The sequence below is a fragment of the Caretta caretta genome, chromosome 3, assembly GCF_965140235.1.
Source record: "Caretta caretta isolate rCarCar2 chromosome 3, rCarCar1.hap1, whole genome shotgun sequence".
Lineage (NCBI taxonomy): Eukaryota > Metazoa > Chordata > Testudines > Cheloniidae > Caretta > Caretta caretta.
The window spans coordinates 153,018,876-153,045,667 of NC_134208.1; the positions used below are offsets into that span (position 1 = coordinate 153,018,876).

The 26,792-nt window shown below is 43.6% G+C and overlaps 1 protein-coding gene across 4 annotated transcripts in view; it reads left to right on the plus strand.

The window, feature by feature from the left end:
* DAAM2 (dishevelled associated activator of morphogenesis 2) overlaps positions 1-26,792 on the plus strand; it is a 246,236-nt gene that overhangs the window by 15,601 nt on the left and 203,843 nt on the right. The window contains exon 1 of one of the 4 annotated variants that reach the window (XM_048843469.2): positions 11,058-11,255. The exons of 2 other annotated variants lie outside the window; for them this stretch is intronic. The gene's annotated coding sequence lies outside the window, so the exon portion shown is untranslated. Of the gene's footprint in view, positions 1-11,057; positions 11,256-26,133; positions 26,212-26,792 lie in introns of those variants that run through there. One more of the 4 variants, XM_048843470.2, reaches the window with a different exon arrangement.

Here is a 26,792-nt window from a genome sequence, read left to right on the forward strand (position 1 = left end):
CAAACTAACATGTAAGCAATGGCGTCGGCCTGTAAAGAACTGTAAAACCCTGTAGGAGACTTAGGGTTAGAGAAGACCTGGGAAGTCACTTTCTACACCAATCAGATGGAAAGGCCTGGCTGGAGCTATCTGCCATGAGGGGCAGGGGTCAGAATCCTTAAGAAGTTTATATGGCTTATATATCAATGTGGTGGAAGGAATACCAGGCAGCAGGACTTCAGAGTGGGAAGGAAATATTGAGCCAGCAAGGGGCTGAAGAAACTGTAGAGCTGAGAAAAGAGTGGCTTTGGTTTAAGCTGACATTTGAACTGTGATGTGGTTTTAATAAATTATAGAATCCCAAGAAAGGGGTGCACTTGAATGACATGGGTCCCTATGTGTGGTTATTGGGTAGCTCATGAAGGGCAAACTGAGGCAGTGAAAGGGCCTGATGATAGATTGGATAAGCCCTGCTACTTTATGCTCTTCAGTGTACCTTAGTATTGAGGTAGCAGCAGCTTAGTCCAGTTTCCAGTGGCCCAATGTCCACCTCACAAAAGCCGTCACCACTACTGTCAATTGTGCGGAGGCCCAGGACGAAATGGGCCATGTAGGCTACTCTGTTATTTTACCTGAGGGGAAGTCACTAAAGGACAAGATGAGGAAGTGTGGTGGGGTGATTTGGAGGGGAAACGGTAGCATTGTTGTCTGTACTGTATCAGTTTTGAGGTTAAATAGAGGACTTCTGTCTCCAGAGTTTTTAATGTGGCATCCATTAAAATCAGTGGAGTTATATAGAGTTGGGGTAATGAAGTGGAGAATCAGGCCCTATCAGTCTGCAGTCTCCAAAAGGTTAACATTGTTGAGAATTATGTGAATGGACCCATGAGAGAACAGACTCCTACTACTTTAATGAAGTTTCTCTTAAAACTGTTCAGTGAAATGCCATGGGAACAGAACAAGGAGAAGGTCACTCTGATGGTATTTCTCAGAATGGCAATAGTACAGCAGCATTCAGGGAATGTCTTGGAGCAGAATGATTTGGCTTCTTTTTTTTTAACAGAATAAACTGATTAATAAAAAATAATTTGTAACAATAATTTGTAATAATTTAGGGCTTCTCTTGAATAATGAATACAAGCATTCATCTGTCTAAAGTAGCTGATACCTATAAAGCCTAAGACAGACAGACAGAGCCATCTATTAAATAAACAACTTTGTCTATGTTAAACTTTTCATGCAGATGTTTTTTTTCTTCCTGTCAGTATTTAAGATAGTTTCACCATACTGAAGGTTGGTGGCTAAATGTATTGAATGAAAGGTTGTCCCTGTCACTGTAGCTACTGTAAAGATCTTGGTGATGTTGCTGAGGTGCTCAGATAGGGCTTGATCCTGCAATGTGTTAAGCTCTTGGGCCCAAACCAGCAAAACATTTAAGGATATGCTTAACTTTAAACACATGAATAGCCCCATTAAAATCAATAGAATTATTAAAACATTTAAAGTTAAGCATGTGCTTAAATAAGCTGCTGGAACAGGGCCAGAATGATCAGAACCTTGCAGGATCAAGCCCCACACTGCAGTGATGAGGGCCATATGAGAACCTAGACAGAAATGCGATTTTTGTAACTTCTCTTGGAAGCAAGTGAACCAGTGTACTTTCCACAGCAACAGAACACTAGGGGGACCTAGTTTTTTGTTATTATTTCTCCAGCAGAACACCTTCACTGCCATAAAAGCTGCACTAAATCATCTGAAAGTGGGCCTTTCTTACACTGGTGCCATGCAGTCCTGAACTTAATGTACAGACCCCAAACAGAGAGAGTGAGGAGAGGAAAACAGGATCTGTAGGGATCACCCAGGTTAGTTCTGATTTGTTTTTGGGGAGCCCGGGGGGCCGGAGGAGGAGTTATTTATTTGTTTCTTAAATTTGTATTATATTATCCACAGTGAACATCTTGTCTATTATAACCAAATATGGGGACTCATTACAAGATGGTTTTCCACTCACCCAGTTACAGCAAGGTAGTGCAGACAGGGTATAACCATATCCCAGCAGCTGGGATCTACGCTCCAATTTTTTGCACTGTTGTAGCTAGGCCTGAGGACAAGTTTTGTAAGTTGGTCTTGGTAATAGTTGTAGTGAAGATGGGGAGGCTTTTAGGTTGAACTTTCTCTTTTAAGCTAAGGAATAAGAAGAGAAGATCTTTTCTGGCTGATTGGAAGCGATAGCTCAATAACTTGCTTGATTCTGTGGAGTTAATATTTTTCTTGTTTTGACTCACCATGGACTCCAGTGCAAACAAAACACTCTTAACTCCTTGGGACAAGAGCTGCCTCTCCTCCATCTTCTTCCTCACTGAAATTTAAAATCCTACAAGGCTTTCGTTTGTAGGGAGGAGGCTCTGTGTTGCTAATAGGGCTGTACGCTAAAGTTCTTCATAAACTGTGATCAATGCTTAAGTCTTGGAATTTGTATTGGCATTTAGGTTTTTTTATGGTGTTTGCAGGAGTCTTCTAAGGGGCTGAAATAACAGATCTGCTCTTCTCATGCTGTCTCCATCATCCAGGAATGGAAATGTTGAGAAGGGAAAGGGACTAACTCTATGATCCCTGTATCTTGAGATGTCATTGACAAGGCGCAGTGTGGGTGTAAAATGCTACCAGATCAGGATGGTACTGGCATTACACAGGTGTGAATGACTGCACAAGGTGCAGTCAATGGTGAATGAGGCCCCAGGACTCAGGCTTAATCCAATTGCTAATAGTTTCATCTCGATTCCATGTGTTGCAGAGGGACATGTTTACTTTCCATCACTATTAATAATCAGCACAATACATCTTTAAAGTGCTTTACCAAAGGTAAGTAATTCATCATGATTGACAACATGGACCTCCTCTCAGGCAATTGATTTCTTTTTCTGCATGGGCAGTATTCCTCAAGTTAATAATGGTTCTAGGCGTCTGCTCCACAGCTGAGTGTGAATCTAGGCCCTGATTCTCACTCTCTTATCCTAGTTTTAAGCCAGTGTAATTGTTGATTTCAACAGAGTTACACTGGTATAAAACTGGTCTACAAGAGTAGAGAATCAGGGCCCCTGTCCTAGATAAATGTGTGCTGCTCTCCTGAAACATACTGAATCTCCTGCTGGCTCACATTACCACTGATGGAACTAAGTCTAGCAGGGTCTGAGTGTGCCTCTCTTCTTATCTCAGGTCGTGTCTACGCTACAGCAGCACAGCTATGACGCTGTAGCAATGCCGCTGTAGTTCCATAGTGTGGACACTTCCTACAGTGATAGAAGGGGTTTTCTTTGTCACTGTAGGAACTCCACCCCTCTGAGTGGCAGTAGCTAGGTCGACAGAGGGATTCTTCCATCAGCCCAGCCACATCTACCCCAGGGGGTTAGGCCAGCATACCTATGGCACTTAGAGCTGTGAATTTTTCACACCCCTGAGCAACGCAGGGGTGTTGATCTAAATTTTAAGTGTTGACCGGGCCTCAGTCAGTCCCTTCACCAAATATTAATGTAGGTTTTTGTTTCTGGAACTATGCAGTCTCACTGTTAATCACTTGTGTACCACTTAGCGCCTCTCTGCATCATTCCTAATGCACTAAAAGTCATCCTGCCAAGTATAGCAAAGCCGCTTTAAACCCCTCCTTTCTCCTCCTGTCCACCCCTCGAGATCAACCAGCTTTTCAAGTGAACAACTCAGCACCCTATGCCTAAGAACACAGAGCCACCTTTCCATAGGAACGTTGTCACATTTCCAGGACTCCTAAGTATACAGGAATTCCTGTAAGGAAAGCCAAGTGTTCTTCAGGAAAGTGCGCGTCACAGAGTAGGACAATTTCTGTGTGATGGGAAGTCATGCCATGTCCAGGAAAATCAGGGTGGGTTAAATATGGCACAATACCAAAAACTGATGAAGAGCTTGGCAGCAGAGTGGTTTGAGAATAAATGTCATTTATCATCCATTGCTATAATAAGATCAGCTTCTTTCCTAATAGATCACAGGCTCTTACTAGGGATCAGTTCTGCCACTGAAATTGCCTGTAAATGCTACAGAATATTAGTATTTAGAATTTACATGGCACACTGTACCCACATTCACTAACTAATCCTTCTAATATTTACACAAAGTAGGGACAGAGGCAGGTACTGTTGTCCCCATTTAACAGAGATTTTTAAGTGGCTTGCCAAAGATCAGAGAAGGAGTTACTGGGCCAGTAACCTGCTCCAGTTACTCTCAGATGATGCAAAGCAGATAGAACCCTCATAGATCTGGCTACTTGGGAATTCCCTGTGACTGGAGAGGAATTCCTGGTGGTGTAAGGATGGTACAGTAGCTCTACTACATTCCCATGCCCTGCCCCCACTGTGGAGGGCAGTAAGGTCAAGCAATAGAACATGTGGCTGGAACACTTCTAAGTTCCCTGTCTGTTTGAACAGCATCTTAGAGGTCATAGACAGGTGGGTATAGTTTACAGCAGCCCTGGGATTGCTCTAAGTCACACACTTGGTCAAAGCTACCCCTGACCAGGGAGCAACAAAGGCAGCTTAAAGCCATCTTTTCTTCCCTCTCCAGTGGAACTCAGCCAGACCAAACGATCTTCCCCGGTGTTTGAGCCAAGACTAGGAATGTCCTCCAACCCAGAGATAAATGACTTTTCTCTGGTTCTGTAGTGAGATGCCCTCAGACACTTCTTAGGTTGTTGCTTCTTGTTTTCATGGATTTATTGATTTGACTTGACTGCCAGATGCTGGGACTGGATGACAGGGGACAGATCACTTGACGATTGCCCTCTTCTATTCATTCCCTTGAAAGCATCTGGCATTGGCCACCATCGGAAGACAGGATACTGGGCTAAGATGGACCATTGGTCTGACTAGTATGGAGATGCTTATGTTCTGTGTTCATGTATATTAGGTTTCAATTCCTTCTTCACATATACTGTGGGTATATCCCTGGAAGTCACTGGGCACTGTGTGTGCATAGCTGGGAACTGCATTAGTCTCTTAGGCCCAGAGTTTTAAAGGTACTTAGGCATTGCTGGGTTCAGTATTACAATGCCTAACTGATTTAGGAGTCTAAATCTCATTTTCAAAAGGCATTTAGGAGTCTAAGTCCCAATGCCAATCTCTTTTTCTGGGAGGGAGGAGAGTATATAAATGAAATAAGCACACAGCAATGAGGGGGTCATTGGAGAAGTGCTCTATTTCACAAAGCAATGATCTGTGCTTCACTAACTTTGAGGCAGAAGTAAAGTCTGAGCAGCTGTAATTCAACTGTAAGGGAAGTGTAACAGGGAGGCTTGCCCCTTATGGGCTAGCCAACCCTGATTATGGAATGAGGCACACCTGGGTTGAATCAGGCAATTCCCTAGAAAGGGCAGCAGCTGGCTACAGTGAAGGGGGAAGTGCAGGAAATTGTGGTGAGTAAGGAAAGGTGCCTACTGAGGAGACCCTGAGATTGGGGGGGGGGCTTGGGAGAGACTGGAAAGGCCCTGGGCAGGGAGGACGAAGAGAAATCTTGTGTTGTGTGGACTTTGTTTGGGGATGTTGAGTATTATTTGCAGTTTGTTTTATATGTATAAACCTGGTCCCCAAGGTGAAGTTTTTCTGACCAAGGAAAAAGCCTGAAGGAAGCTTCTATTTGAACAGTCCAAGAGGGGAAACTGAGTCAGCTTGCCTGTAGTATGCCTCTATGCCATGAAGGGGTGCATGGGAGGCAGTGGGCCCAGTTACAGGAATCAACTAAGGAGACAATTTTACTTTTAGAAAGGTTTAGTTTTTACTCCTTCCTAGCTAGGTCACCCCCACCTTCATTCTTCCAGTAGTTTAGAAACTTTTTTCCACTGGCTAAAAATAAAAGGATGCCTTTCGACCCCTTCCCCAGCTGCTCTAGTAGTGCCAGCTCTGCTTCCCCCCTCGCTCCAGGCTCAGCTGCCTTAGCTCACACAGGCCACTTACAAAATCGAAATAGATAGAGAATAAGAGGTTTAAAAAGGGTCTGGGAAGGGAGGAGGAAATGAGTGTGGAAGGGGGAGACTGGAACTTAGAGAGGAAGCTGCAATGTGCCATCTACAAGAAGGCCCAAACCAATACCCCAGATCCAAAAAAACCCTTTGGATTCAGATCTGAACTTAGTGTTTGGCTTGGCCTGAATTTTATGACTGGCCAATCCCTAACCCTGGATCGAAACGTCCCCCAACTTTGGGAACATTCAGGTCTGGAGCTGAATGTTGTGGTTCAGGCCTTTCTGTGATGTCAAAGCAGACTTTAATTTAGCAGAGCAATATTTGGGCTAGTATATTTGTGTTGGAGCAGCTGCGTACCCTTTGTAGTACTGTGAGGACTGCTACAAGTAATTAGGTAGTTCTTATATGGACTTCCTTTGAACAAAGGATGCTGTCCAGTTGTTGAGGCCCAGCACTATGAATTGCTTTGTATCTGTTACTAATCTGGAGGGACTTCTGGCTCTAGATACTATTTTTTTTTTTTAAATATTCACCTTTTTTAAATATTCATTGAGAAACTAAGCAAACCTCCTTTCTTCATACTGGACCAACAACAACACATAACTTTTACTCTTCTAGCAGCGGCAATTAACTATAAACCCTCTTTCCATAGTATGCTAGTGTCAGTGGTGCTGCAGGTGCTCTAAAAAGGAAGTAGACCAACAAATCCATCTCCATTTCAAGCATTTCATTAGAAGTATGTTCTGGGACAGTGTCAGACACATACGCACCATTCTGGCCAACTGGAAAACTACAAAACCTACCAAGTGTGTTAATGTTTTAACTTTCCATCTGATAGAATAGCTGAATCCAGCTCCAAATCCCAATTTATTTAAAGGGTGCTCAGGTCTGGGATTGAGGTTTGATCCCTTATCGAGATGGGTCAAGGTGAAAAGTTTGAACCTGAAACTCAAGCCTCCCAAATTCAGGGGTATTTTGACCCTGATCCTGCACCATTAAAGTCCATAGGAGCAGGATCAAACCCTTAGATCTGGATTTTGGATTCGTCCCAACACTTCTAATAAAAAGAGTTCAGGTAACTAAATGAAGCTGTATGAATGTCTGTATTGTCAATATATTTCCCAGTGCTGCCCTTTCCAAGGGAACTGATACTTCTGGTGGCAATATGGTGAAACATAATGCCATCCTCACTGGCATTGTCATGCACATTGGTAGTGCAGTACCAACCTTTCTGCATGTACTCAGCACATCATAGCCAGGAGATGCTCATAGCTCTGCATGGTGTTTTAGAAAGGGAGACATGCAGAATCAGTCTCTGCAGAGAAGGGATTAAAATAAAGACTTGCTAGTTTTGTAGCCTGCAGTGATTGAGCAGTAAGAGGGTCACTGAGCCTGGTAGCAGCCTGAGAGTGATAGTGTGAGGCATGGCACTCAGCCTTGGCCATAGAGCCGTGGTGTTTAATCTCCTTGCTGGTTGGAGCAGGGAGCCTGGCACTGGAGCTCCATTCACAATGGGCACCTTTGTTCTCAGATTAATAATGCCTCGTCCCTTTGTTTTGAGAATGGACTGAACAAACAATTTAGATCTCCAAAGGCAGTGTGACATTTCACAGAAACCAATACAGGGCATTCATTGTGGAATCAATTATTTTTGTGTATGGCATAACTGATCATCTTAAAATGCCTGTTCTCCCTGACTTTTCCTTTCGCTACGGACCCAACTGAACTTTTGTTTCTTTATCACTTGATATGATCCTGTTTCTTCTCTATCTGGATTAATAACCCCTTGTCTGAGCTATCAAACCTGATTACTAAGGAAATGATCATAATGCCCTCAGCACAGGATTGTGATTTTCAGGTTGGGAAGCAGCAGGAAGAGCGGAGAAAGTAAGCAATATGGGGTTAAATTCTGAATCCACTGAAGTCAGTGGGTCTATGATTTCACTCACATTCTGTTATCCTAAAAATACATGAATAATAACATAGATTCTGTTGTCATAGTATAGAACCTGAAAATATATATAGTTTTGGACCCAATCCCTCAGTAAGTAGTTCCTTGATTTCTTTGTTGACCTCATTTGTTTTATACTGCACCCTTACATTTCTAAGGAAGCTGCTTATCTGCAGAGGTGGCTGCCATGTTGAGACAGAGTTTTTGAGTTAGAGGGAGACACACACACACACAGCTCTTGTTCAGAGATTCTTTTCCTTGGTTTTATTGTTACCCCTTGACCTAAAATAATTCATTTCTCCTGAAAGTATACGGTTGCTGCTTGTGTATTGACACCTATCAATGGGGATACCCCTGGAAGTAAGGGCTCTAGGATTGGTTGTTGCCTTGCTAAACAGAACACTTTTCTGTCTTCAGGGAGGCAGCAGGAGCTCTTAATAATAGCCAGACTCTGTCTTCTATAGCTGCTTTCCTCCAAGGCTGTGAAAGCACTTTACAAATATGAATTAACTCCTCCTCACAACACCCGAGTGTTGTAGGTTAGTTTTAAGGTATCTATTTTATAGTTGGGGAAACTGAGTCACAGAGCAGTTAGAAGATTTTCCCAGTGTCACACATTGAGTTAGTGGTAAAGCTGGAAACAGAAAGCAGAACCTTTAAGTCCCAGTCCTTTTCTCTAACCATTAAACACCATTCTCCCCCCTGCCCCAAAGCCAAGAGTAGAACCCATGAGTCCTGATCTAATCATCAGACCACGATCTATTAATAGAACAGCCAAATCCCACATTTGGATGCTCAAATCCATGCTTAGGCACATAAATGTTGGAAATGGAGACGTACCAGATCATCCAGTCCCTCTGAATGGGGATAGTGCAGGATTGTCCCTTACAGGACAGTTTCTGGTGTTTTGGCCAGTCTAGTTGTAAAAGTGCCTTGCAGTGGAGCCTCCATCCCTTCTCATGGGAGATTACCCCTCTTCAGTACTGTAATTCTTCTCCATCTTTGGTGTCCATCCCCATCAAATATTTGTACTTGGCAATGTTCCTGCTCTGCCATCTCACTCTGTACATATTGCACACAGTTGTGTGCTAAACTGAGAGTCCCGTGCAGGATTTGTATAACCTGGTCGGGGTCCCTATGGTCTCTTGTTTCCCTCTGATGAGGAGCAGACTGAGATGCAGTTTCTTATGTAAACACACAACATAGGTACGGTACAAGGGTGAGAAGGGAGACTTAGTAGCACGCAAACCTGCCAAACCCATGACCTTTGTCCAGAAGCTTCAGGTTTTTTCCCAGCCTCCGTGCTAAATCTCTGGCTCCAGGCCCTCTGCCCTGGACCTTGGGTCTCCCTGCCTTTTCCCCTTGTTAGTCAATCAGTGCCTTACCTCCAATGAGATCTCAAAGGGAGCTAGGGGAGGAGTCTTGAGCTGGGCACACTGAACAGCTGGTAGGGGAAGGGGAAGAGCAGCAGTTGCTGAAAACTGCCTAGCTTGGAGGAGGAGCTGAGGGGCTGGGAGCAGGGGACTAATGGCATGGGGAGTGGGAAAACTAACGGACAAGGATATGCGTGGGAGGAGAGGACTAGCACACTGGTGTGGGAACTGGGATATGGGAAGGCCTTTTTCCCCTCTGAGTAACTGATGCTAATTTAATGTATAAATCATATACACTTTCTCCGGCATGCGGCCAAGGCTGGTAGCAGAGCTCAGGCTAGAAGAATGATGATGGGCCCTGGTGGCTTAACACTTGGCTATTAGTGCCGAAGTTCATAATTTCATAGTGTGGTTGGATGGCTTCTCAACTTGCAGTGCAAGACCACATCTTCCCTCTAGTTAGCTGGCATCCACTGAGCCCATTTGTGAAGGGTCTGGGTCACTAGTGCCCTGCACCTTTTGTAATTGTCACCATTGTGCAAAATGGGTGTGACATGCTAACACACTGCAATAGTCCTGATGTTCACCCACTATGCACTAGAGCAAATGACTGCTCAAGGCACAGGGCAGCCGTGAATTGGCCCCACTTTGTCTCATCTAACTAGTTCCTTTGAAGATATTGCTTTTCAGGTGATGTTGCTTTTTTTTTCACTGTAATATGTCCTGCCTTTTTGTGGCTCGATCAGACTTTATTTTAATGTAGTTTTTTCTTGTAATTTGTTTTGGTTGGTGGTGGTTTCTTATTGTTTAGTTATTGTACAAAGAGTCAGTGCTTTCCATATACAAAGAGCAAACCGTGTACTTTCAGGCTGGATTACTTATATTTGTGATTTAAGGAAAAGAACAAAAGGAAGGATAAACATAATCTTTAGTTGGAAACATAGTGTTACTCTGTCTGTAACTTTTACTGGGGTTGGACTCTCAGCTTTGCCCCCTAATCAACAGAGGGAGCAACTCCTTCCATGTTAAGGTATGGTACACTTAAAACACGCACATCTCCTGGATGGGAAGCTGGGGAATAGAAAATCCCTTGGAAACAGTGGATCGCTACCAGACTAAAGTTATTTTCAGAATGAGAGAGTGAAGAAACGGGGAAATTATAGGTTTGCATTTGTTAAAATATACTCTACCCTACAAGGGAGTAAATACTTTTAAGGACAATGTAATGTGAGTCACTTGCAGCCATCCCTGACTGGATATTTGGATAACATGTATGTATATAGTCAGCCATTCTTCACTGGGGTGGGGGGAGGGGTTAGTGTGCTCTAGTGTTTAGATCAGATACCTGGAGTTGGGACCCCTGCATTCTAGTCCCATCTCTGCCACAGATTTGCCAGGTGATGTTGAGCAAATAGCTCAACCTCTCTGTCTCAGCTTTCCTGTCTGTATAATAATTCCTACCCGCCTTTGAAAAATGCTCTGACAGCGTTGAATGAAAGGCTGCGTGGAAGACTAAAGTCTTGTTGTTGTTAATGAACCATGTAGGAAACTATTTCATATCCTGATGGATATCAGCCAGGTCTTAGACAATGAGAACCCAACTCCCACCTCTCCTGCTCCAAACACCATTCCATTCAGGTTTTTTTTCAAGAGTCTGTTCATTGGTACTGCCTGTCAAGCTGGAGCTTGTCTCTTTAAGAAAGTGTAGCACAGTAGCAGAGAAAGGCCCTGCCTCCTAAAGCTTGTAGCACTGTAGCTGGGCTGTGGAATGGGAAACAGTTCTTGATCTTTATCCGAATACAGTGTACACACACACACACGCAACCACCCCATCTGCAGCTCACGCAGTAACATCCAGCGTGGAGATCAGTACTCCTGCCTGGCTCTCTGACACAGGATGGACGTTCCTGAGCACTGAGCTCAGCTGCTGTAAAAAGCAAGTAGGAAAACATACAGCTGGATAAAATTGGTAAGTCAAACTAAAGTCACATCCTCCTCTTTGGACTGCAGCTTTCAAGTCTCTTTATTTTTAATATTCTTTGCAGGCAGTTGGGTTTTTTATATTGTCTTCTGAACAGAACAGCTGGGAAAACATGAGGGGAAAATAAAAATGTAAAGTAGATCTCGAGCATTTGTTGCTCCTTTCTATTTTAAAATCCCTTTTCCACATTAACACTTGGCTGCAGGAGCTGGAAGGGGAAAGCCAGCGAGTGCTTCTGTGTAGTGGGGAGGAAGCTGGTAAGAGCTCTAATTGGCTTTTGTAGTAAGGATGATTGAAGAGGGCAATCTTAAAAAAATATCAAGGTGTTTGAAATAAAGTGACTTGTCATTTACTTTAAAAGGTTAAACATTTCATGTTCTGCAATTTTTAAATAATATTGCAGTTGACTGTAGAAGGGATAGATTGCTGTCAACAACATCTTTAAAAGCCATCAGATTTTAAACTGCTTTTAAGCAAGTGGCGAATAGATGTTGATTCGTTTCAGATAAAATATATTGGTAGATCTGGAAGGGTAGGCAGTGCCATAAAATGCCATTTTCTCAGTGACAGACAGAGGGCGGTGTTGCTGCATCTGGTAACAATTCACAGTAAACTGGCCAGGGAAGTTGGTAAAACTCATTTGTGAATAACTTAATGGTGATAAACTGGTAAAAAATGATACATCTGTACAGCAACCTCTAAAGTATAGCATCCAAAGGTAGGTGCATCTATTCAGTGGCTTGATTTTTTGCGCTTTGGGGGACAAAAGTAGGTTAATGATTTGAATTGTTACAAGAATAAAACTTCTGTCAATCAAATCAGAACCTGCTTAAAAATAAGATTCCAGACTCATGGCTGAAAGGAGTTAAATTTTTAATTGATATTTTCTTGTGTTTTACCCACTGACAGCTTTTTGAGTACTGCAGAGAAATAGTGCTACACACCAGCTACTAAAGCAAATGTGCAAAATGTTTAATGTTGGTGGCACTTTGTGTTGTGTTGTGCTGCATATGTAGATTCAGCCTGGGTAAGGAAGAGGAAGGATGGTGCCTAATCTAAAAGGTTTGTTAGAATATCTGACACATGCTTCTTTCAAGAAGGTCTAATTCAATGTTGCAGGTAGGAAGTTGACCACTGAGTCTGAAAACAGTTCGTCTCAGATACGGTCGAGTGATTAGTGCAGGTGAAGGAGACCTAGAACCAAGGAGTCCTGACTCCTCAATATCATTTCCATGTCTGAAATATTGTCAAGTGGTTAGAATTGGGGAGGGAGAGGCAGAGGACAGGGAGTGGAGTGGCCAATTGAGAATAGGTTCTGTTCCCAGCTGTACCAGTTATGCTGCATTGTTCTGGACAAGTCTCTTAACCATTCTGAGTCTCATTTTACCCCTCTATTAAATAAAGGTTAGAGCATATAATAAAATGCCGTATATACACATGGATGGAGTTTAAAAATACTTAGCTACCTCATAGGGGTATGAATGTAAGTCTGGGATAGGACCAAAATGTTACTATAACTAATACAATTATGCGTTAGTTAGAGAAGGGTCTGAGCTGCCATATCAAATTCAAAGGTAATCATAGTGTCTGTTTGTATTGGGATCTGTGACTTTCGTACTGGTCTGTCTTGAGCTGTATGACAGTCTGAGGTTCCTAACTTTCACTCCTGCTACTTGATTCAGACAGTCTCTGAATCCTCAATGTAAGCCATTACGGGAAAAGTGGATTAAAACAGGGTGAATGACTGTGTGAAATCTGCTCATTCAGACACCCTGTGACCACATTTCATTGACTTTTTCAGAGCGCTGTTCCGTGTGCTGGGGCGGTGGTGCACATGAGCTGCAGTCACATGGCTGAACTGCAAGAGGATCTGAGAGAGTCACTGGGGGAGAACATGTCCAAGGGGTAGTGGGTTTTCAGACGCTAGGCAGGTAGTCTGTCTTCCATGGATGAGAAGTGGGTACATGGTGTAGTTTCCAAGGTAGGATTTTCCCCTAAACTTTCTTGTTCGTTTGTTCTCTCTTTAAAAGATAATGCTGATTTGCTGCTTTCTCTAGTGGGCACAGGCCAGCTGTCTAGGTGCTGTTTGCTTTGCATTTCAGTGATCTAGTTTCTTTTACTACTCTGCTTTAAACAATTTGCCTCATTGCATTACTTAGCTGGAGGTGTTGCTGTCCTTCTATCATTGTGTAGGATATTTGAGCCTTCTCAGGGAGGTGAAAGAGCTGCCACAAGTACGAGGTGAAGTTGTAAATTACTTGACTAATCCCAGAGCAGGAAAGAAACCCTGACTGATTGGTTGCTAGGATGCCCTGGAGAAAATGTTGTCTTGGTAACTTTACTACAAGGGCTGGATCTCCCTCTGTTTGGGACTATTGATTCACCTCTATGCAGCAGCAACTTTCTCTGTCTGCTCATGAAACTTAGTGGTTGGTGTAGCACGTTTCGCTGAGAATGTGGATAAAGCTATCAAACACTGGGGTGAATTTGCCTCCTGCTGACCTTCCTCCTGGCAGCCAGACTGTTCGCTTGGTGGGGGTATCCATAACAACTTGACTTCTCTCTCTTCTCTGCTGACTACTGATTAGGTTAAATGATTATCAGCTGCATCTCCCTGTCTACTCTCTTGGTCAACATGACTGGTCAGTACATGTAGATTTTCATCCAGTTATTGTTTTCCAGTTTACTAAATCCTCAGACTGAAGTCCCCAATTTATCCCTGGAATTGAAACAGTCCAGAGTAACTGACCCCAGCTACTACTTATGTTCCATAAGACTCTACTTTAGGGTCTGCTTTATTTTGCACTAGGCACTGGGCTTCTCTATGCTTAAAATGCTACAGTGCCCCAGTTGTGCCCCTATCAGTCTTCAGTGTAGATACTGCCTATGCCAATGGGAAGGGTTCTCCATCAGTGTAAGTAATCTACCTCCCTGAGAGATGGAAGAATTCTTCTGTCAACAAAGCTGCTGTCTACACGGGGACTTAGGTCGGCTTAACTACACTGCTCGTGGATGTGGATTTTTCGCACCACTAACATAGTTAAACGGACCTAATTTTCGAGCGTAGAGCAAGCCTATGGAATCACATCTTATCCTGGCATCTGCATTGCAGCATCTTTATTTGCTATATGTGTGTGATTTCTGAAATTTGGAGATGCCCTTCCTGTTTACTTAAACCTGGCACAGATAAAACTGGGTTGCTTTGAATGTGTTTGTTTTTTTTTTTTCCCCTAGTTTTGATGCCTCTAGGGTCACCCATGCTGAACTTTCTGAAACAGCACAGGACTCTTCTGTACCCTTCAAAGGATGCCCATGTCCTTGGAGTTGCTATGAAGCCTGAACTCTTGTCAGTGACAGCTTAACTGAATGTCAGACACCACCTTGTGAGTCAAGCCAGACTGAAACCTGTTATTACTATGCTAGTTGCTGACAATTCAGTTCCTAATTCTGGTTCACTTCTGCTCAGTGACTGGTAGGCTTTGTTTTGCAGGTCTTCCTGTTTAAGCTCCTAATGAAGAAGTTCGCATCTACCATAGTCTGCTTACTATAGCTTTCCATAGCAACCCTTCACTGAGAACAACCTTGGGTTCCTGGAGAGAAGTAAGAGAACTGTAAGGTTTTTGGTGCTTACCTAACAGAGTTGGATCTGGCTTTGCTCTCTGCTGTTCACGTGATCTCTTGACTTCTTATTTACCAGGTTGCTCTCTTTGCAAGTTCCTGATACAAGTAGCTCACTTCCACCTCTAGGAGCCAGTATATCAGTAGCATCTTGCTTAGCTCTTTAAGATTTGCTATCAGTTTATAAAACTGAACAGGATTGGTTTGATTTGGGTTTCTCTGTTTATCAGTTTGGTCGAGCCCCTTTTATCTTGCACAATGGGTGCTTTATGAATATAAAGAGGAGTGAGTGAAGGATAGAAACATGGGATTTACACTGTCTAATTTTAAACATTGTAACACGTGTATTTGAGGTCCCTTCCAGCCCAACATTTGTTTCTATGAATCTGCAGCACTGCCATCTACTGGATGGGTTGTCAGGCCTGCTTATGTGTGTATTGATGCCCTGTGTGGCTTGTGTGAATATACCTTTGCCCCAAGAGTCTATGGAAATTTCATAGTGGAGGGGGCCTTGAATTGCTGGTGCACTTCAGGGGACCATCCTGAATTTAATGTATAATTGGCATGTGCTGCTACAAGACCATATTGACCTGCAGAGAAGATGAAGGCCAGAAGATGAGATTTAAAAGGATTTGGAGGCATTAAGGGAAAGAGATTGGAGGGTTAGGTTCTCCAAGAATAACTTTGCTGAAGATACCCAAATGCAGCTAGTCCTGACTGACCCTTCTGGATGGATTATATCAGATCTGCCAGTGCTTACATATGTCTGTGTCAAATGTGGGGTTCATTATGCCATCTCCTGGCTGGTATAGTGCAGCTGGTATTTAGTCATCTCTACTGGCAGAGCCTATGGTTCTGAGTTCTGTTCATCCTCTTACACCCATGCAGTTTTCCCCATGGACTCCAGTGTCTGTGGATGTATGATTGATTTTATCATTTATTTAGAGTTAAACAACAATGAAAACTAGTCCCACAAAAAAGCTTTTAGCTGCCCTAACATTTAACTAAATTTGCAGGGACATGATGACCACCCAGCATCATTAAATAATCCTAGTCAAATAACTCTGAACTCAGCCAGCCAATAAAACAAAGCAACAGGAAAGTCCCTCTCTTCCCCACTCCTTCTCTATTCCAGGAACATACTATCAAACTCCTCCCTCCCCCCCCCCCCCCCCCAAAAAAAAAAAACCAACAAACCCAGACCCCTGTCAAATAAGTGGTGGCTTTGCAGCATGTCCAGAAGGTCATCAGGTTAAGGCTATTTTGGACCAAGGTGATGAAGTGAGGGAGGGAGGACAGCGCGATTTCCAGAGTCTCTGGGCCCAACTGGAAACGCTCTGTTGGAAGCCCCACTCCCTTTTGTGACCAGATAATTTCAAGAGACCAGAGATTATAAAGCATCCCCATTAAAAGGAAAAGCCCAAGGTGTTGCTGAGTCAGTGCCGCCACATCTCAACTTCATCATTGGAAGTGGGGAGCTTAACTTTTTTAGATTCCAATTTACTCTCATGCTGTCCTATTTATTATTTTAAGGTGTTTATGGCAGAACTGCTGATGTGTGAAGAGGAACATAAAGGAAATGTAACTAATCCTTCATCGCTCATCATATTCAGCTGCCTGTGCTCTGGTCTCTCCTCCTGGGTCTCATATTTGGTCCTTGGCAGGCTGAGTGGTGGGGTGGGTGAGCAGGAATCACCTGAATAGGCATCACATAATATGGGAGATCAATGCAATATCCATGTATAGGAAGGTGGGCTAAGGACAAGCAGAGAGTCGTCTTTCTGATTTTTCCCTCCGGCTTTTCCCACTGGTGTCAGAGGCATTGCTTTAGGCTGGCGCTTTGTGGTTTAACCAATGTTGTGTGCATGCCTCATTATGTCTAGCTCTGCAGCTTCTTTCTAAATGTATTGGAACATGTAACCTTACCTAGCTCTGGCTACTAAGAGGCATGATCATATAGCTGTGTTTGTTTTGAAATCCACTGGAAGTGCGTGGAGAAGCATTGTAAATTTCAGCTCTCTGGAAAAGATTGTCTCAGCAGCTGATGAAGCCCAAGCACATGCCAGATAAACTGAAAATAACACAAGAACTTTTCATTTAAAAAAAAATAAACCCCAAATCCCTTAGAGGCAGTTTTATAAATACTGTATCTATCACTTCACCCTTGCTCTGACTGCCCTTGACTTAGACAGCTGCCAGGATATTGCAATGTGCTAGCAGGTAAAAGACATGAGGGTAAGGAGTTTTTTCTCCTCCCACTTCTTGGGAGTTTATTTTACTAGAACTAAAACATTCTGACTGAAGAACATAAACTGGAAACTAAGCATTTGCTTATGAATGGCTTTTTGGGGAAAACATTTTAAAGGTGCAATTTTATCTACTGGTAGGAAAACAAAATATTTTATAGCAATCTGATTCTTTAATAAAATGAGAAGGGACTTGATTTGATGTGCCTCTTTTTCCCCTCTCTCTCCCTAAAAGCAGGACACAGTATTCACTTGAAAAGAAAGGTGCATGAGGAACTGGGGCCAGCGTATCTCTATTGGCTCCCATGTTAATCAGTTAAGTTTCCCAGCTAATGAAGTAGAGTTATCTTTCCCAAAGCCTGGGCAGCTTCACAAGTGAGCATGGTTTTTTGTTTTCATTTTTCCTTCAAGTGAATTTTTAGTTCTGGTAGAAGGTGCTAAACAGACAGCCCTGAAGACTGAAGTCCTCTGTTTATCCACAGAATCAGTGTAGCTTGGACAATAACAAGGTTAACTACCACCATCCTGCCTTTTACCATTGTGTTCCCCCTGACCTACAGTACCAAGAGTCTCCTTCAGTCTCCCTATTCAATTTCATCCTTTGCTAGCAACAGGACAATTAGTTACAATTGTGATGGTAATTAGATTGTGGGCTGTTTGGATCAGGGGCCTTGTTTGCCTACTTGTGTGCCTTGCTAATGCAGATTGGGGCCCTGGGTGCTACCTTATCACACAATATTATTTATTCTTTATGCAGCATCTCATTCATTCATTAGGAGCTGACCAGACTCTTCCAACTCATTTCATATGAACAGCCATCAGATGGTCATTATTGCAGCTGATTTTGGCCCACTGACCTTGTGGGGAGAGGTTCTGTATCCCATTACCAGCCCCCTGAGGCATTCAGTCCTCCTGATGTAGTTTTTTCCATATTCCTTTAAGCTTTGCAAAATCTGTTTCCAGGTTCTCCAGTCTTCCCTTGGACCAACTGGGGATCCTTGGGACCTTTAGGAAGCCTGTGATTTGTGAATTTTTGTGGTGAGTGTCTGACTTGAGGATCAGTCTATGAACGACAATTTTTTTTTAACCTAGACTTGAAGGTAGGATTGAGGGAATATGTGTGTCAGTGATGTACAGATTCTAGTAAAAGCCAAGAGGCTGAATCACAATTTTAGGACAAACTGAAAAAAGTTGCCTCAACAAATTCAGATGTAAAAGATTACTTTAAAGCATTTTTGCAAATTATGCATTGATACCTGTTGGTATTTATTTACTATGGCCTATGTCTCTGTGCTATAAAAAAGCATTGTCTTATTAAATATAGTCCCATCAAATTATAGAACATTAGACAATTAAATCTGGAAGAACTTTTGAAATTGAAGTTACTTTTCACTCTTTAAGCTGCTTGTTTACTAACTGCATCAGTTTAGAAAGAGAAACAAACTCGGTCAGTTTTACTACTTGTCCGTTTCACTATCCGTCTTTCACACACTACTAACGCATGCACTGTTTGGGCTGGAAACACTACTGAGATATATTTACGTCCAAACAAAAGTTTTCAGTAAAAGAAAAACAAATCATGATATCCCTTCTATTTATTTTAGATTTTGCACATAAATGTTGGGCCTAAGGCAACCAGACGGTATCACACTTCAGGAAGCTAATTTGGCTATTCTTCGTAGGTGGAATTAAAATAAAGATGAACTGTGGCCAGTTTTTTTTAGTGGTTTCATTTATTTTTAAGATGCTTCAGTTAGTTTGGACAGAAAAGAGCTGGTGTGAAACTCTCTCAGAGAAGTGTAGTGATAAGAGCAGGAGAGTAAAGATCGAGGTTTTTGGACTCCATTTCTGGTTCTGCTACTGCCCTGCTGTTTTACTTTGGGAAAGTTATGAGGGCCCAGATTTTCAACAGAGTTCCAGCACAGGTTGGCAGGTGCTCGGCATTGGCAATTAGGCACAGATTTCTAAGAGCGCAGCACCCAGCAACTCCCATTGTGACACTTATGGCTGGATTTTCAAAAGAGCAGTTTCAACGTCCTGAGCTCTTTTTAAAAAAAAAAAAAAAATCTACCCCCTTATTTTAATGCCTAAACAGTAGCTGAACTCTCTCAGAAGTCTGGTCCTTCATCTCTGCTCATCTGTCAGACACGCTCACTCTCATGCCTGTCTTACAGGGGTGCAGTCAGAGAGGTATAGTTAGTTTAATCTTTGAAGTCCTTTTGAGATCCTTGAGCAAAAGGAGCAACACTTTGCACTCGCCTGTTGTCATCTTAGTTATTCTGGGAACCAAAACCAAACCTCAGCAGTACTGGAATCCCAGCCCAGAGGGCCACAAGTTTTTCTGCCAGACCTCTGAATTATTTATTTCTCTTACGAGTATGAAAGTTTAATAAGACACGTGGATTAAAGGCTGAGCAATCAAAAAGAAAATCAGTGTTCACCTCTTGCTTGCTTGCTTAAAATCCTCTTTTGTTATCCTCTTGCTTGCTTTCCCCCCTCCTTAAGGGGCCATGGTGGTGGGTATATTAAGTGGAATAGACTGCTGCAATTCTTGGCAGCATGGGGCCAACATATTGTAATGGAGATTTCCATTCACCTCTGCTCCCACAGATGCAACAGAGCAACTCCTTTTAAGCAGCTTTGATATGACTGTGTAGCTGGACGCATGAGGGTGTGTGGCATGCAGTGTTTACATAGGGGTCTGTTTGTATGAATGATGGTATGAGGCTGGGCGTGGCTGTGGTTGTCTATGAGCATCTGCAGGGAATTTTATTAGTAAGAAGAATATAAGCCAAGTTACAGTACTACTTGGCTTATTGAGCCTTTATCCCAATGCCTGATGCCATGATATGATCCAGAATAGATCCACAACTCACTGTAGCTGGTTCTTTCAATCCCCTGGAAATGTTTTCCTGACTTAAATGGATGATACTGAAATGTGTAATACAGGGCTGCAGCTTATAGATCAATGCTGACTCTGTGGGAATGAATGAATGCCTCATGTTTGTGCTATGGAGAGAGTTCACAATTGACTCCTTATGTTATGGCGCTGTGGTTTTCAGGCAGTGTTTTCTGCTGTCTCCTGGACTATGGAGGTGTTACCCCGGATTTCTCAGAAGTGAATACTACAGGAGGGATTGCTCCCTGATGGCTTTTTAATGGTTTCAGAAACTTCTTTCTAGTGATATTCCATTCCCACCTGAAACAGGGCTGGAACAAGACTGATGGTAGCCCATAGCTCTAGCTGCACATTTCAAACTGTAAGATCTTCCTGTTTAGCAACCATTCTCCATTAATAACTTGCTTTCTTTAGTTTCTTACTTATTTTCCCATTACTTCAGCTCCTTTGACAGTTCTGGACTGGATTCCATGTCATCTGTGCAGGTTCCTCTTTGCTGCTGATTTCTGGGACTACCAATCAGTTGCATGGTATTTGGGAAAGGGCTTATCTCCTGATCTTGTTGCACTGGGCTCCTTAGACTGGGCCAGAGAGGAGGTTCCAAGTATATCGGTCTGTCTCCTATGAACCAAACGCCACCCTGAATGCACCTATTTCCCCAAAGACCTGGAAACTCTGATGTCAAAGATGTGTTTAGTAAAAATCAAATCAAGGAAACTCTATGGAGTTAACTGATAAGCCAACTAGAGCTACATGAATAATGTTTTTTGTTCATTCAGCAAACCAAAAAATCGGGCAAAATATTTGGTTCAGTTCCAGAAATGTTAAGAATTTGTCCACAGATCAGTAAAATTAATTTCAGGCTGACAACTGTTTGGGTCCGTCTCTTCGCCCCCATCCCCCTACCCTTATAACCTTTAGTCTGATTCAGAGGAAGGATTGAATCCACATCTCCTTCCTCCCAGGTGAGTGTCTTAATCCCCAGGCTATACACTCTCTCACACTCTTTGGCACAGTGAGTGTTGAAGTATTTGTACAAAATGGATTAGCTTCAACTGGAGAGACTGAGTGCAACCCACCATAGCGTAGCCCCTAATCTGGTTAGGGCACTCACAAGGGGGTGGGGTGCAGGAGACCTGAGTTCCAGTCCCTGCTCCAGACTGCTGATTCAAACCTCAGTCTCCCACATCCCAGACAAGTACCCTAACCACTGGGATAAATCTTATAAAGGGGACCCCCCCACACACACACACAGTCCCAAGAAAAATCCAATTCATGCATAGTTCTGGGTTGATCGAAACTACGTTTTTCAGCAAATAAACTTCCCCTGAAAAATGTTGCTCTGCTAGAGTGCTAATTGCCTTGCTAATATCCCCTTGCGCTTGTTACATTTCATCCCTTCCCTTCCCTTTTATCTGTGTGTTGTCTGTTTAGATCAGATGATGATGGTAGGAAGAGGGAAGTGCAACAAAGACCTTGCTGCCTCTATAACATTCCCTGCTCTCACGGGCATCTGCCCTGTGCCCTCGAGTTAAGATGGTCTACAGCCTGAGGGCTTTTTGATATCCCCTCATAGACAAAAACAGCAAAAGATGCCCACTCCCATCCTTGACTAGTCAGAAGACTTGTATAGCATTTTGGCTATGCTAGCCCCAGCTGGGATCAAGAAGGACAGTGTGTAAGAACATTGAAGGGGAGGGAGAAAATAATGTAAATAACCATTAAAGGTTTAATTAGAGAGATGGGTGTTAGGGATAGAGAAGGGTGGGAGGTGTTCCTGGGAGTGGTGGAGGTCTGAGTCAGTTATTTCATCCACAGCAGCTTGCTCATCCCTGTGTTTAAAAATCCACTTGAAAGGAGCCAGCGGATCAGGCTTTGGAGGGAATCCAGATCACAGACAAGTCTTTGAGGGTGCCCAGGGAATAAAATAGAAAACAACCTTCCAGGCACTTTCCCAGCAGGAATGAGACAAGTGGCCCACAGAGCTCCAGATGAAGAAATGCTCAGTGAATGCCTGGAATCTATCGTTCTCTTTCCGAGTGGATGGGGAGTCACTGAGAAGAGTGAAGAATCATGGGCGGAGGGAGAGCTGCAGCCAAAGACGTGTAGTGGGAACCTTCTGCTGACAGGATCCCACACAATGCGCAAGCCAGGGGAGGCTGGGTATGGCTTGCCTTGTCCTTGACACATTTCCCTGCAGCCTCCCTTCCTGGACAGTCAGGCTGGCTTGGCAGCATAATTTTTAGAGTGTCTGAGGGGTCTTCCACCTTGATGGCAACAGGCGCATGTAGCGCATCTACCATACTGCAGACCATTGCAACTCAAAGGATCTGACTTCCAATCACAGCCACTTCTCAATAGAAATTGCCTGCTAGTCATTGAACATGTCATTGAAATTCTGTTTTGAATTGCTCAATAGCTGCAATAACTCTGGACCCCTGTACTGCCTCTGCTGTGCATGTGGTTATGTGGTGGGCATACAGCAGCTGTGATAGCTTTATGCATCAAGGACTCCCTAAACTGTGCCTCCAATAGAGGTACATTAGCTAGGATAACTCTAAGACCCTGTGGAGATAGAGGTGGTTAGGGACTATTTAGAAAAGCTGGACGTGCACAAGTCCATGGGGCCGGACGAGTTGCATCCGAGAGTGCTGAAGGAACTGGCGGCTGTGATTGCAGAGCCATTGGCCATTATCTTTGAAAACTCGTGGCGAACCGGGGAAGTCCCGGATGACTGGAAAAAGGCTAATGTAGTGCCAATCTTTAAAAAAGGGAAGGAGGAGGATCCTGGGAACTACAGGCCAGTCAGCCTCACTTCAGTCCCTGGAAAAATCATGGAGCAGGTCCTCAAAGAATCAATCCTGAAGCACTTGCATGAGAGGAAAGTGATCAGGAACAGCCAGCATGGATTCACCAAGGGAAGGTCATGCCTGACTAATCTAATCGCCTTCTATGATGAGATTACTGGTTCTGTGGATGAAGGGAAAGCAGTGGATGTATTGTTTCTTGACTTTAGCAAAGCTTTTGACACGGTCTCCCACAGTATTCTTGTCAGCAAGTTAAGGAAGTATGGGCTGGATGAATGCACTACAAGGTGGGTAGAAAGCTGGCTAGATTGTCGGACTCAACAGGTAGTTATCAATGGCTCCATGTCTAGTTGGCAGCCGGTATCAAGTGGAGTGCCCCAAGGGTCGGTCCTGGGGCCGGTTTTGTTCAATATCTTCATAAATGATCTGGAGGATGGTGTGGATTGCACTCTCAGCAAATTTGCGGATGATACTAAACTGGGAGGAGTGGTAGATACGCTGGAGGGGAGGGATAGGATACAGAAGGACCTAGACAAATTGGAGGATTGGGCCAAAAGAAATCTGATGAGGTTCAATAAGGATAAGTGCAGGGTCCTGCACTTAGGACGGAAGAACCCAATGCACAGCTACAGACTAGGGACCGAATGGCTAGGCAGCAGTTCTGCGGAAAAGGACCTAGGGGTGACAGTGGACGAGAAGCTGGATATGAGTCAGCAGTGTGCCCTTGTTGCCAAGAAGGCCAATGGCATTTTGGGATGTATAAGTAGGGGCATAGCGAGCAGATCGAGGGACGTGATCGTCCCCCTCTATTCGACATTGGTGAGGCCTCATCTGGAGTACTGTGTCCAGTTTTGGGCCCCACACTTCAAGAAGGATGTGGATAAATTGGAGAGAAGGGCAACAAAAATGATTAGGGGTCTGGAACACACGAGTTATGAGGAGAGGCTGAGGGAGCTGGGATTGTTTAGCCTGCAGAAGAGAAGAGTGAGGGGGGATTTGATAGCTGCTTTCAACTACCTGAAAGGGGGTTCCAAAGAGGATGGCTCTAGACTGTTCTCAATGGTATCAGATGACAGAACAAGGAGTAATGGTCTCAAGCTGCAGTGGGGGAGGTTTAGATTGGATATTAGGAAAAACTTTTTCACTAAGAGGGTGGTGAAACACTGGAATGCGTTACCTAGGGAGGTGGTAGAATCTCCTTCCTTAGAGGTTTTTAAGGTCAGGCTTGACAAAGCCCTGGCTGGGATGATTTAACTGGGAATTGGTCCTGCTTCGAGCAGGGGGTTGGACTAGATGACCTTCTGGGGTCCCTTCCAACCCTTATATTCTATGATTCTATGACCCCTCCGATACATCTGCACTGGAGGTTCACGGGATCGGTTCCTAGAGAGTACATAGGATTTGGTTACAGATGAACATGCTATTAAAATAGCCTTCTTCAGACTCTGCCACTGTCATGATATAAACGGGTTAGTCACTCTATGCCTCAGTTTCCCCATCTGTGAAATGGGGATGATAGAGCTCAGCAATCGTTGGATAAAATGGGCTAATTTATTATTCTTGTAATAATGCCTGGACTTGAAGGATCTCAAAACACAGCACTAACACAGATCAACTTCCCTTGCCTTTTGGGAGAGGGTTGTGGAAGTGTCACCTCCATTTTTCAGAGTGGGGGGAAAAGAACAACAGAGAATCAGTGTCTTGCTCAAGATCACACAGCAAGTCTGTTGCAGAGGCAGGCGGAGGACCTAGATTTGATTTGTATCTCTTCTCCCCCCATCCTTCCTCATATGTAACAAAAGATGAAAATAGATAAGCGAACTCTTGGATCTGAGCTTGATTCAATTCAGCAGGTACAGTGAGACTTGTCTGCAGGAGAATGGCTCATGGAGATAGGTGATGAGGGAATTCCCAGGATCTTGTGGGTGGGAGAGGGGCTCTTAGAGCTCCTACAGGTACTGGGGTGGAATTCCCAGGATCCTGCAAGTCTTGAGTTCAGCTGTCCAGCTGCTGTTGCTTCTCAGGGACTCTATCAGATATCAGTGAACAGTCCCTTGCTGTTCTGTTTTCCTGGCTCCTTAAATGTTGCATGGAAATTCAAGGAGAAGGTCATAACATACAAGGGTCTCTTGGATTTCTGCTGAAGGATGTTGAAGTCACAGCAGCAGGGTTAGGTCTCCTCTCTCTCTCTCTCTCTCTCCCTCTGGGATCTGGGGAGAGGGTTCATGCTGGACAAGCAGGGCCAGAAACAAATACTTCAGGGAATACAATTTCCATAGAAGGAAACAAATTGCTCAATTCGGTTCCCTGGAACTGGAAAATTCCTCACTTCGCTGTGCTGTTCTGTCCTGTGGGCAGATGGGACAGACAGGAGGTATAACAGACTAAGAATTGGAGGACCTGATGCTTTCTGAGCAATGAAATGCGGGAGCAGGTGCTGTTGCAGGTGGCAGCAGCAGGAAAGGACCCCTCAGAGGCTCTTCTGATCAGGAGGCGAATACCTTCTGTTGCAAGAGAAGCTGCCCTTAGGTTGTAACTTTTGGGGCAGGGACATTTTTTTGTATTCTGTTTGTACAGCACCTTGCACAGTGGGGGCCTGGTCCATGACTGGGGCTCTCCTAGAGGCTATTACAATACAAATGATAAATCGTAATAGATGGCCATGCAGCTTTGGAGGAACCTTGGTAGAGTCTGTTCTGATTTGGGCTCTCAAACAGTCCTGTTTGGTTGGTTGCAAGAGCATCACCTCTCATCAAACCCGTTTCAATGGCCGAAGCCTAACACAACACTCTGGGGGTTTAAAATCACGGCTTGTAAAAGGTGTCAATGTTGCTTTAGATTATAAGAGAGTCAAACAGTGGTGGTGTTAGCTAGTTACGCTGGTTTATTTGCAGACAATTTTGCTATGAAATGCTAGTACTGCTGAGCATTTCTTTTCAGGTGGTTTCAGTCCCTCTGTTCATGCTCTGCTGAAATATGGAGGCCTGCTGATTTCTGAAGAATGAAATCTTGTCAACACATTTTGCTTGTTTTTGTTAGACCCTTAATGTTATCTTTCCACTCTGTGTGTGTTTCATTCACTGAAAATCGTGGGCACAGCTTTCTCTCATTCCATCCTGACTTGTTTCCCGGTAACAATACCAAGGCATTGATAGACAGCTTCCTCTTTAACGTAGGAGGTGAGAGAGCCATTTCTGCAAGCTCACTGCATGCCAAGGCTGCAGACAGAATGGCCACAGCTGTTATCAAGTGTGCAGGGTGGAGAATTGCTGGTGGATCTTATGAAGAAGCTTATTCAACATACGCTGTGCAGAGATTGTTTGTTTGAGATTCAACTGAATTTTTGATTTTGGTTTGGAAACAGACTGGTCAAGGTGAGTGGATAAAGACAATTTTGTCAATCCAACAAGGTTAGCAAGAATCTGATCTCTATTGATGTCTCTAGGGTTTTGCAACTGACTTCGTTGGGACTAAGAATTGGCCTAGTATGTTGTTATGTATGATTAAAGTTCAGTGATTACAAGGGGATTTTCTTTGTAGTATGTAAAACAATGATTGCAGACAGGTGGTTTTACATCACCTGGTGAGTTAAGAGCAGCTGGGTGAATCTCTGGTGTTCTAGCATTGTCTTTTGTCTGGACATGTCTCTGTGGGGGACCAAGGATCTGGCATCTTAGTTAAGAGCTAACACGGTGGCCCTCAGTGTGCATATGTGTACAGGCAGGTGACTGAGATTGGAATTGAGGCCCTCAGCTCAAGTATCCCCTAGTAATAGGCAGTTGAGAGCTTGAAGTTAACAGTAAAGTCTTTTTACAGTGAACCCAGATGCTTTCTCTTAGAGGGAAGAGCAGAGAGAAATAAGAATACAAAGAATTAAATGAAATTCTTATACTGCTAACTTGTCTTGCAGAGTGGGAGAGAAGACAGAACTCAGGTCTTTGTAGCCACTCAATGG